General features: G+C 33.7%; 1 protein-coding gene across 4 annotated transcripts in view; it reads left to right on the plus strand.

Annotated features, from left to right (window-relative positions):
* The first annotated feature begins 2,369 nt into the window (after positions 1 to 2,369).
* The window catches only part of zmp:0000001168 (signal-induced proliferation-associated 1-like protein 2), a 262,196-nt gene continuing 252,327 nt past the window's right edge, over positions 2,370 to 12,238 (plus strand). For all 4 annotated transcript variants that reach the window (XR_007828080.1, XM_051114678.1, XM_051114680.1 and 1 more), the window contains exons 1-2: positions 2,370 to 2,589; positions 2,706 to 3,040. The gene's annotated coding sequence lies outside the window, so the exon portion shown is untranslated. The remainder of the gene's footprint in view (positions 2,590 to 2,705; positions 3,041 to 12,238) is intronic.

Below are 12,238 nucleotides of genomic sequence, written 5' to 3' on the forward strand. Positions count from 1 at the left end.
ATTTACTGACATTTCGCTTGATACTTACTGGTATAAAAATGATAAAAAAAAAAAAACAATGCACAATACACATTTCTTAATATTAAGCCTAAAATATGTTTTAATGTCACTATTGATGAGGCTTGTGTGATCTTTAAACAATATCGGTCTTCAAATGCAGAATATTTAAAGTTTACCTGAAGTATACTTGCAATAGTTCCACTTTAGCACAATCAAATATACTTTAGTATATCTTTAGTTGGACTTCAGCACTATTTCTGCGCAATTAAAGTGCATTAGTTGTTCTAATTTAGCAGACTTTAAATATACCAGTTTATAACTGGTTATTATACAGTATATTATACATCTAATATTTGTTAATTATATTTAAGCTATATTTTGAGTTTCATTTACACAAGATTATTTTAAATCATAGTTTTTTAAAATGATTTCATAGTTTTAGTTGTGTTATTTCAGTGTTATTTAAATAGTTTTATGGTATTATTTTTTTCAATTATTTATTTAATTATTGTTTTATTTAATTATCATTTTCAGTTTTTAATTTTAATTAAATTATTTGAATTAAATTATCTTATTATTTATTTAGTTTTTTTATCCATAATTTATTTCTGTTGTAGTAATTTTAGTAACTTTAACTCTCTCTCTCTCTCTCTCTCTCTCTCTATATATATATCTATATATCAGAGGTTGCGTTAGACTTTAACATTGTCCGTCATTTTGACAGACTGGGTCGTAAAAATTCTGTCATAATCTATTATTATCATTTGAATTTTCATATTTTAATTATAATACATTTAATTGCTTTTATTTTTGTTCACATTTTCATTTTTAATTATGAACCTACAGGACGATACAGGCTTATGCATTTATTTTAAAACAAAAAAAACAGATGAGACTGAGTAACTTTTCATATTCAATACCACATTTTTTGGTATTGAATTTAATCTCATGTATATTTGGTATTGAATATATTCTCATTTTTATGAACCAATATCGATTCGAAAATCCTAATCGATCTTTTGGTCTATCCTATTTGTTTTCAGCTGATGAATGAACAGTACATAGTGCGCCTCCCATCCAATAAATCGCAATAGGCTAAGCTTTGTTACTTTTGATATAAAACAAAGTCTCAGATATCAAATTCTGTCCATTTCTGTCAAATTCTGCTGCTACACTGGAGCGCACTCGCCACCAACTGGACGGGTGGGAATTGCAGTTACAATTTACAATAGATCACCCTCAGTGTAATCTGTCAAAGTGATGGACGGCCTTCAGATTTTTCCATCACTGAAAAAAAAATTACGTTAATGACTGACAATATTCGGTTAATGCGACCTCTGCTATATACAAATATTATTACTATTTTATTTCAAGCTTCATTTACAGAACTGACGATGTTTTATGTTTTATTTAGTTAACACAAACAACAGCTCAAGAAGTGTTGTGATTGTGGTTTCTTCATCTGCAAGGTTTCAATAACAAATACATGCTAATTTTAATTTTTCATCATCTAATAAAAAAATAAATAAAAAATAAACAAATCTTTCTCATATATATTTTAAGTCAGCAATAGAACCAACTCATACTTTCCTGACTCACAGTAATATTGTCATTTGGGAGTCAAGCACAAAAGGCTTTGTGTGTGTGTGTGTGTGTGGAACACATCGACCAACCCCCCCAAATCACTCCTCCCCTACATCCGTGGTGTTGGGTTAGTATCAGGGAGGGTCACCCCACATTCTGCTGCCAGATGGCCAAGCCATAGGAGAGTCCTCTATCTGTAATATTGAATCTAGTGGAGAGCCACTCCCAATCCTGCTCATTATAGTACATCTCAAAAGAATGACCGTGTGCCGACATGAGTCAGGAGTGTTTAGGCTTATGCACACACACACATGTACGTGCATTCACACGCCATTTCCCTATGCACAAACACACAATTCTGAGAATTGGACATACACGTAAAAACCAAAATGTTCTTAATCGGAATTGATGGTTTCATGTAAAACCTGTAATATTCATAGAATCTTTCCATTGCACAAAATGTTGTTCATAGTATAAAAAGTATCTTTAGATGAATAAAATGTTCTTCACATTTAGGAAAACCACAGGAAACCAAAATAGCATCACTTCAAAACCCCCTTTTGAGATGTTTATTTCTACTCCATATGAATCCAGTCTTTAATCATCCATATATTAGTCTAGAAAAAGGATTACTGTAGCTACAGTGAGGAGGAGGCTGAGGAGCCAGAGGGCAAGAGAGAGCCAAGCAAAAGGGTGAAGGAGAGAAAAGACAGGAGGGGGTGGAGAGCAGTAGCGTATGCGGGGCGGAGGAAGGGGCCGGCTTTAGTTTGATGTGAATGGGTATTAAAGACAGCATGCTAGAGGGGCAGAAAAAGACAGAGAGCAATTCAACCTGCCCCTGTAACAGCACGATGTGAGCTGCTTACAGCAAGCTGTCAAGGGTGGATTGCATTTTGCCGTTGATACATTTGGGTAAAGCAAATAGAGAGCAGGGTGATCACAAAAATGCTGGTGTGAGGAGAAGAGATGAGGACGTTTATGTGGAGCTGAGATGAAATCTGGAAGGTAAGATCAATGATTTTATTATTTTTTTTTAAATACTATTTCAGTGTATAATTCAATGACAATTGTGAAATGTAGCAATTTCTAAATGAAAATTGTTTCTACGCCATTCCTTTCAGTGCACATGCCCATTCTGCGTTTGCATGTGCAGTTTGTGTGGAGGACACAAGTAAAAGAGAGGCAGAGAAGAGGATGTGTCAACACAGTAAAGGGAAACACATTGTGAAGCAGAGGAAGTGATGTCTGAGGTTGAAACTGTGCTCTGCTAGCTTCACACGTCTGCACGTCATTGCTGGCTTGCATTCGCATACATGCACACGCAACCAGACGCACACACAGACGCCCAGCCACCGCAGACCTTTGCTGAGGATGTGCACTAGATGAAGACAGACAGACAGAGGAGATGGAGACAAAGACTATGAGGGAATGAGCAAAGAAAATCCGATTTAAAAAGGTAAGGATTTCTTTATGGAATTTGTAAAATTGTGAAGTTGTTCACAGATGATTTGAACTGAAGTTATTTCCGCAAGCTCTGCTGCTGCTGCTGCTGCTGCTGGTGGTGTTCAAGGTGGCAAGGGAAATGCAAGATGCACTGTAGTGTCTCTATCAATCTCTCTCATTTAGGATGGGGGGAAGGGTTGTTCTCCGGGCTCTAGGGATACGTTGATAATAGATGAGAACGGAGGGAGTGGAATAAGAATAGGAAGAGCAGAGATATCTTACGTAAGCATGCACAACAAAGGGTACGACTGCACGGCTTTTGACGGCAGCACTTGACCCTGTGAAACTGATGGTAATGTGCGGAACTGCAAAACGGCATCTTGCACTTTGCCGCATTTATTCGCCTGTGGTCTGATGATGTCTTTTTTTCACCCTCACAGTTACCTCAGTAACACATGCGCTTGTTGGGTTCATTTGATTGTTTTTGGCCTGAGGTTTGACTCTGGTGAAAATCATTACTCATAAACATCTATGTGAGGCTGAACATACTTCAGATATATTAGAGCATATTACGACACACTCTACACTCATAAAAAAATTTTATTATTATGGAAATAATACTTTAATAGAAGCATGAACTGATTGTTTTGTCTTTAATTTCATGTTATGCGGGGTTTTTTTGACCAACTAAATACATCTTTACATGCAATTTCATAAGTAACAGATACAAAACATACATTTTTGTACATTTGGGAATATGCAAACAATATGGACATACTGACAGAATCTGAAATGTAAGAAGTATTAAGAACATATTAAAAAATTATGAATCAATTATATCATATAGACTTTTAAATAGCATTTTATTTAACTGTATATAGATATACCCTACCAATCTAAATAATAAAACTGGCAGAAAAACATACAGTGACTATAATTTTAGTTACAGTATCTAGTTATGTAGATAATCTTTAAACCAAACCTTACCATTTCATAAAAATATACAGTATACAGAAAAACGTAACAGACTGACAAGTGTAATCACAGTAATTCATGAAATTATAAAAAAAGCAGTATTAAAGTAGTACGAGATGATGTGTGACATTCAGAATGAATGAATGAAAAAAATGGTGAAAAATTACAGAAATTTTATTTATGCCAATATTTTAAAGTGTTGTTTTGTTTTAAACGACGTAAATTGAAACAGTCATATAAATGTAACATTTTGCGCAGAACAGAATAAAATGTTGCAAACTTGAAATTATATTAAATACAACAGAATTAACCGATTAAATCCATTTATTAAATATTCAGTGATTAAATAAGGATTCGAGGGCCTGTAAAGTTTATTTGTTGTCTTTGTCATATATAATATTGACATATTGACCACAAAATAAACCTGACTGACAAATAAACCTGTCAGTATTGTATGCTTTAGTGTCTGTGCAAACATACGTAAATGTACGTGTGTTAGAAACACATTTTATGTAAAATAAATATGAATACATGAGATTACTTTGCCATTGTATGTGTACTTATACACATTACAGACTGCATGTATAGAAACATGAGACGTACAGTATATTTTCTGATGAAATATAAAGATTTCTCAAGCAAATGAGTCAGTATACTAAAATGTATTTAAAATAAAAGTATTTCATGCTAAGTATTCTACAAATACATTTACATGTTATGTACTTAGATTTAAGTAAAGGATCCACACTCGCTCAATCTTCTTGATAATTTACTATTTATTATTTAGCAACAGAGCATTCAGACATTTCGGCAAGAAGCCTTCTTCAGTGAATCATATAACATTTCCCACATCAGTTTTTTAAAATCAGAGGTGATTACATGTTATGTAATTCACAAAAATACCCTGCAATTCCACTTTCAGTATACTAAACTGGCATATTTAAAGTCTGCCAAATTGGAATTACTAATTTTGTACTTAATGCACTTTAATTGTGCAGAAGTAGTGCTGAAGTCCAACTAAAGATATACTTAAGTATATCTGATTGTGCTAAAGTGGAACTATTGCAGGTATACTTTAGGTACACTTTAAATATTTTGCATTTAAAGACACACAATTCTCATCAGTAGTGACATTAAAACATATTTTAGGCTTAATATTAAGAAATGTGCATGTGCACAAGTAGTACTCCAAATAAAGTTTTATTACAGTTTTTATGTCAGCAAGTCTCGAACGATATCTTAGTAAATATGTTAATAGACTTGAACTATGCTTAATGTAAAATAAATGCATTTTAAATCTTTTAATTTTTTACTAAAGATTTCATCTAAGATAATGCAAGAAAGAAGAGCATACAAAATTAGCACATGCATTTCTCTGGTGCAAAGGGTCAAAAATCAGCAGAAGTGCTGTGAGTGTCTGTGGGAAACTCCAAGCTTAATGCCACAAACACCAACGGCTGTGTGAGAAACTCTATCAAAGAAAAGCTAAGAAGTGCACAAACCAATGGACCAATGTTGAAACTCAACAAACATGTAATGATCAATTTGGCAAGGACAAACAAGCTTCTTTGCTCAGACATATGACAGGTAAGGATGAGAAGATTTCTTATAATAACACATTATTCAGCACAGCTAGAAAAAAGCCAAAAAAAATGGATGAATGCATTCAGTATTTTTTCTTTTATTCCATTAATCTTACTCCGACCTGCTCTTATACGCAAGAAGCTAAACATAGAGTGTAATGTAAAAATGGCACACTTAAATATTAAATGCTTTGACCCAATTGATGGGAAGCTGTGTTGATGGAGATGCATGTCCTAATGCTCTATATACCCTGTAAGAGCTAGTGAGAGAGACAGATCCCATTATCACTAGACAGGCCATAAAAATATCCCACACTGTCTAGGCAATATGATCTCATGAGTATTTGTATGTAGTTTATATCAAATGTGATTCTATCATGCATGCATTTAGTAAAACATACAATTTTGACATAGTGGCATCGTCTAATGCATTAATATATAAGTATTTAATTCTAAAGCATCAATTTAGCAGTATTTAATTCACAGAATTAAAGGAATAGTTCATCCATAATTAAAACTTGCTGAGTATTTACTCACCCTCAGGGCATCCAAACTGAAGATGAGTTGTTTCTTCATCAGATTTGGAGAAATGTAGCATTCCATCACTTCCTCACCAATAGATCATCTGCAGTCAATGGGTGCCGTCAGAATGAGAGTCCAAACAGCTGATAAAACATCACAACAATCCACAAGTAATCCACACCACTCCAGTCCATCAATTAACATCTTGTAAAGAGAAAAGCAATGTTTGTGTCTTTATCCCTAAGCGACAGATCTGTAAAATGTGTCTAATTTGGTAATTTGTTGTGTTTCATTGATATATGGATATTATTGTGCACATTTGCACTGTAAACTCTTATTACATGATTATTTTGGTGCCTGTGACATAATATCACGTGCTTAAGTAGCTGTTTGTGTGACTTGTAATTTGTTTTGTGATATATCTTAGAAATGTTAGACTAGTCTGTGATAATTACAGGAATCTAAGAGAAGTTGGGTTGTATTACATTGTTATACTGAGAATCCTTAGGGATTAAGCAATGAATTTTAAAGGCACTGACTGAAAATAATCAGGAGACATTATTCACGAAATGGAAAAGAAGAGAGGAAAAAAGTGTGAACTCTGTTCTAACCCTTTTAATCATCCCATAGCCTAGATTATACTATACTACCATTATGCCAGCCATTAGCTGCCCTTTTTTAATAAGCACACATTTTTGGCTGATTGCATTTTGCAGAAGTAGCATTTTTCATTCATATAGAGTGTGTTTAACAGCGATAACAATGCAGCAATGTCTGTCAGCTATATCACATAAGATGTCTGAGGATTGACTCAATTGGGACAAATGCTCTCATCATTTAACAGTATGTTGTATGATGTCAGACATCACAATAAAACATAAATGGTTGAGGAGCCGTTAGAGCTGTGTGAATGTTCTTCTGTGGTGAGGAAAGCAAAAACATCTTAAACGGACGCTCTCACACACAACTGTGGGCACACAAAGAGGACATTTGTGCACCGTTTCTGTTTAATTCTGTCTGGCCATCTGACAATTGCTTGATTGTTTGAGTTAAGATTTGGTCGGTCTGAGATCTGATAAGAGGCCTTTCAATAGTCTCCAGACATTTAAATACTGACGGGTTTGATTGGACGTGATGGATGCAGGGGTATCTGTTGCTGTGACTAAGAGGAAAAGCATGTTTTACAGTAAAATAGCAATAATTATATGTCTGTAGTGTATTAAAACTTCATTTCAAGATGCTTTTATAATAGTTGTTTTTTTTTTTTTGTTGTTGTCTGATCATGCATTAGACTCCATCTGGCTGGTTCTAGCATATTTAGGCAGTGATTATATTAAAGGTACTAATTTGCTTGCACAGTCTAACAAATTGCATGCAAAGTTTGTGGCATAAACATATTGTGGGTGATTTAAGGATATTTGTGCAAACAGAACCAAGTGGTAATACACATAACAATATTTAAGGAGGCTTTCGCATGCAACTCACTTGCAGGCAAGGATGTAACAACCATTATAATTGAGGGAGACGTTTCAACACAATCTCATGGTCATTCAGAATTATTTAAAGTTTTGGTGAATATTAACTCTTTAGTTTTCATGCAATCCACTGATGCCCAACTAATAGCTAGGGGTAAACTTTTATGCTCACTTTTTTTTTTTAATTGCACATTTTCGAGCAAATCAAATCTAGCATAGATTTATATTTTCTAGCAAATAGTCACTTCATAAAATTATGTTGGGTTGTAAGGTTGGACACTGCCTTTTTTTAAAAAAATGACTTAATACCCTCTCCCCCATGTTACTTCAGTGTTTCAGTACGTTTATTTTGTTTAATAAAGACAGTATATCCATGCAAGACAAAGATGATGCACAAAGATGATGAATTGGACTAACATGCAAGTGTCAATCTCATTGACTAATCAGTGACGGGAATAACGGCGTTATAAATAAACGGCGTTACTAACGAGTAATCAAACGAATTACTATTTCCCCCGTTACAACGCCGCTACTGACAATAAAATGCGGCATTACTATAATTTATTATAATATTATTATAGTTTTATTTTTCAGTTTATCTGAATGGATGCGCAGCGTACCTGTATTTGACAAACCGTAAAACTCTAGTGTGAAGGCACACAAATAGCTGTCGCTTTGTCTCACACACATGCAAAAAAGATACAGAGTGAGAGAGTCTTATATATCATGCAGAATCGACGCGCTACATGTAAAACATATTCTTTGTTGTATTTTCCTGCCAAAATAATGGAGTTCCTTTGGAATTCTTCAGCTTTTAAGAACTGTCAGTTTCTCCGGTAGTAGGCGGAACTAATTCGCAAACGGCAATCTCATTGGCTGGCGCTCACCTATTATTGTCCCTGTTCTGATTTCAGCAAATCAGTTTGAGCGAATGCAGACGAGTTGATTAATATTCATGAACCCAGCAGCTCATTGATCCTTAGTGTGTTTTATATTGTTATTAGTGGTTTAATTCGTTGTAGTTTTAGTATTATTTTTAGTTTTTTTCCCCATTTTTCTTTATAGAAACACTTTACAAACAATATCTTAAGCACCACCACCAGTCCTAAGTTCAGTCATCATGACAAATATGCATTCATACATGGTTATTCTAAAGTTCTAATTACTAAAGTTCAATGCTAAATTATCATAATGTCATATTACAGTGCTTGACTGACTGATGCTAAATGTATTTTTAGACATTTAAAAAGGAACTGTGCCATGACTAAACTAAAAATTCATTTAACATATTTAATATTAGAGGCATCCAAGTTATATGACATATTTGAACTTTTTTTTTTTTTTAAAGTAATACTGTCCCTGGTAATTAGTTACTTTTATAATGATGTAACTGAGTAGTTACTAACTCAGTTACTTTTTGTGAGAAGTAACTAGTAAGTTTTTTTAAAGTAACATGTCCAACACTGCTAGTAATTACCTTTCACCGGCCACGTTTTGTTTTCAGCAAATCACTCTGGTCAAATGCAACATGATTTATAAAATTTAATAGATTAAAACATAGCTTTCAAAACTGCAACAGTGCTTAAGGCAAACCATAAAAAATGGCAAATTGACATTACGTACTTAAATTATATTTAAGTTACTTTCAGCATCTTCTTAATTTTGAACCTCATTATTAAAAAATATTATTATTATTTTATATAGAGAGAGAGATTTTTGTTGTTGTTGTTGTTGTTCACAGAAACATTGAATAACCAATTCATGCCGCAAGCAACGCCACCAGTCCATATTTCTGTTCTCTTGAATATGAAAAATATGCAGGACAAAAACAATAATTAGACAGTGCTTTCATGCATTCTAACTTAATTCTGTTACAATAAATACTTAACTGATGACTGATCCTAAAACAGTTAGTTGTTAGGGTACAGATTAAATATGCATATTAATTCCTTTAAAAAGTGTTATATTGTGTAGAGAAGCTGGTGAGATTTCACCTTTTTTAAGATTGTTTACACACCCCTGTTTACACATTTCATTTAACATTTAGAAAATGTCTGTGTTAATGATTTGGAATGTGTGATGTTTCTCAAGTGTTTGTACACAGTAGATATCTTCCAGATGAACAGACCGATGTCTAATTCGTCTGATCTTTAAGACTCTAAACATGAGAGAGATAAACAGGATGCGCTGTTTTAATTTGATGCTGCATATTCGCGCTATTTTGTTTAGTTTCTTATGCTTATTGTGTAAATTGTTTAAATTTGTTCTTGTCAGACTCTCTCTAAACTCCTTGAAACGAGCAAATCTATGAAACCTGAACCTAACTGATTGATATTAGAAGAACTGAGCCCAGGGCTCAGCTCACCCAGGTTCATTAATATTAATTAGGTCAAGAGAATGGGCACTCTAGGAAGGTCATATCAAGCAATTTCTGCATGGCCTAGTTGATATTCACAAGCTAAAAGTGTGTAACACCTGATGCACTATTTTCAGCAGGTAAATTACATGTACTTTTAGACATGCAACTTACAAAAACAACAAAAAGACACTTCCATACTATTATTAAAGTATGTAATTCTTTAGGAATTTATTATGATATACACACTAACCTTCATACACAATATGAAGGTTATTTATTTGGCATTGATGCTTCTATGAAGAACCTTTAACATCTATGGAATCTTATTTGGGTTCCTTATGTTGGCAAAACCATCTTTAGAATACTAAAATCTTCTTCACATTAAGAACTGTTTACTTAAAGGTTCTTTGAGGAACCCAAAATGGTTCTTCTGTGGCATCCCCTGTTTTGGGATCTTTATTTTTAAGAGTTTATATGTTTACATTAGTTGAAAGTGGGAAAAAAAGTTAGTGAGATGGGAGGAGAATGTAAAGCAGGAAAAGGAGGATGGTGAAAGACTCTGAAGCAGGCGCAGGTGCAGAGACATCAGTATGGACAGAGTGGACAGTGTGACAGAAGTATAATGGATGTAGTGATGGAGGGAAGGATTCTCACTATCTTTCTTTGTGTGAGTGTGTCTCGCTCTGTCTCTTTCATTGCAACAGTTGTTCTTCCTGCCCACTCGGGCAATGTGTAGAGGTTTTGAACATAAATGCATACATACACATTAATGAGGACATGCTACAGACCCCAGTTGTTTTTATATTAAACTAATTTGATATAATTAGATATAGATCCCTACTTTAAAAAAAAAAAGTTTTGCATTTGTAAAATTAAAATATTTATACTAGCAGTCAAAAGTTAGGAATAATGGCAATTTAATTTAATGTTACTGAAAGAAGTCTCTCGTGCTCACCAAGGCTGCATTTATTTAATAAAATGAGTAGCAAATCAGCATATTATGATTTCTGATGGATCATGTGACACTAAAAACTGGAGTAATTATGCTGAAAATTCAGCTTTGGTCACAGAAATAAATATTAAAATATTTGTTTGTCCAATAAATGTGTGTACTGTGTGTAATTATAATGTATGTATAAATACACACAAATTGATGTATATATTTAAGAGAATATAACATATAACATATAACATAAACTATATAAAAATTATAATAAATACATATACTTGTAAATATTTCTTAAGTGCATACATGGATGTGTGTGTATTTATATATACATAATAATTACACACAGTACACACACATATATTAGGCAAACTCAAACTTTTACCCCTAATTATCTCAACCTTTTGACTTGTGCTGTACCTTTTACAGGCATGAAGTATTATCAGACTGCTCCAAAAGGGGAAATTTCGTATTAATAAACCCATATACACACAAGTTGTTAATAATACAGGAAGAACCGTGTACATACGTGCAGGAAATTGATCTATAGATAAAGTGAGTCACCTGGAGAACACATAGAAAACATTCAAATAATAGAAGCACAAGGAATAAAATACTCTCATTTGAATTACTCAACTTAATTCCCTTTGCGTTGTTTTGTCATACAAGTTCCTCTTCCCCTTCATGTGTCATACAAACACACAACTCATAAAACACCTGCTGTTTCAAATGCAGCCAACAGTTCAACATCTCTCTAAAAAAAAAAAAGTGTCTATTTTGTTGCTTTGAACTTCTTCAGTATGACGTCTGCTTTTGTCTCCTAACTGTCAACATTTTCACATGAAAACATGTCACACTGACAAGACTGTTTCATTTCACCGTCATGAATCAAGCTCTAAACTTCCTGCTTGAGGTTTTGTTTTTGAGCTAAAGTTTGCATTGCAGGTGGAGCAAAAATCTATGACTTTTTAAGCATGTGCTGAATGTGGTCTGATGGTTTCATGAATAACCAAATTATGTCCTTCCGTGTTTACGATTAATCAGTCGTCTGCTATTTTTGTCGAACAGCCGTTTTTTGACACTGAACATAAAGTGGCATTTATTTTTTATTTAGTGTTCAGTGTCACATGCTAAAAATAGTGTTGCTTCAAGCACTGGGGTGACCTTGCACAAGTACCACATTAGGGGAACATGGGGCAGCCAAAGCGCAGAGAAATGTGAGACACAAGTCTAATGCACCATTTCTGGACTGTTGAAAAAGTGTACTTAAATGTGCACTTGTAGTGTACTTCAGATCTTAGAAGTTTAAAATGACCAATTACATTACCTAGTTACTTGTTATGTATGTTGC

This window comes from Labeo rohita, chromosome 7 (genome assembly GCF_022985175.1).
Source record: "Labeo rohita strain BAU-BD-2019 chromosome 7, IGBB_LRoh.1.0, whole genome shotgun sequence".
NCBI lineage: Eukaryota > Metazoa > Chordata > Actinopteri > Cypriniformes > Cyprinidae > Labeo > Labeo rohita.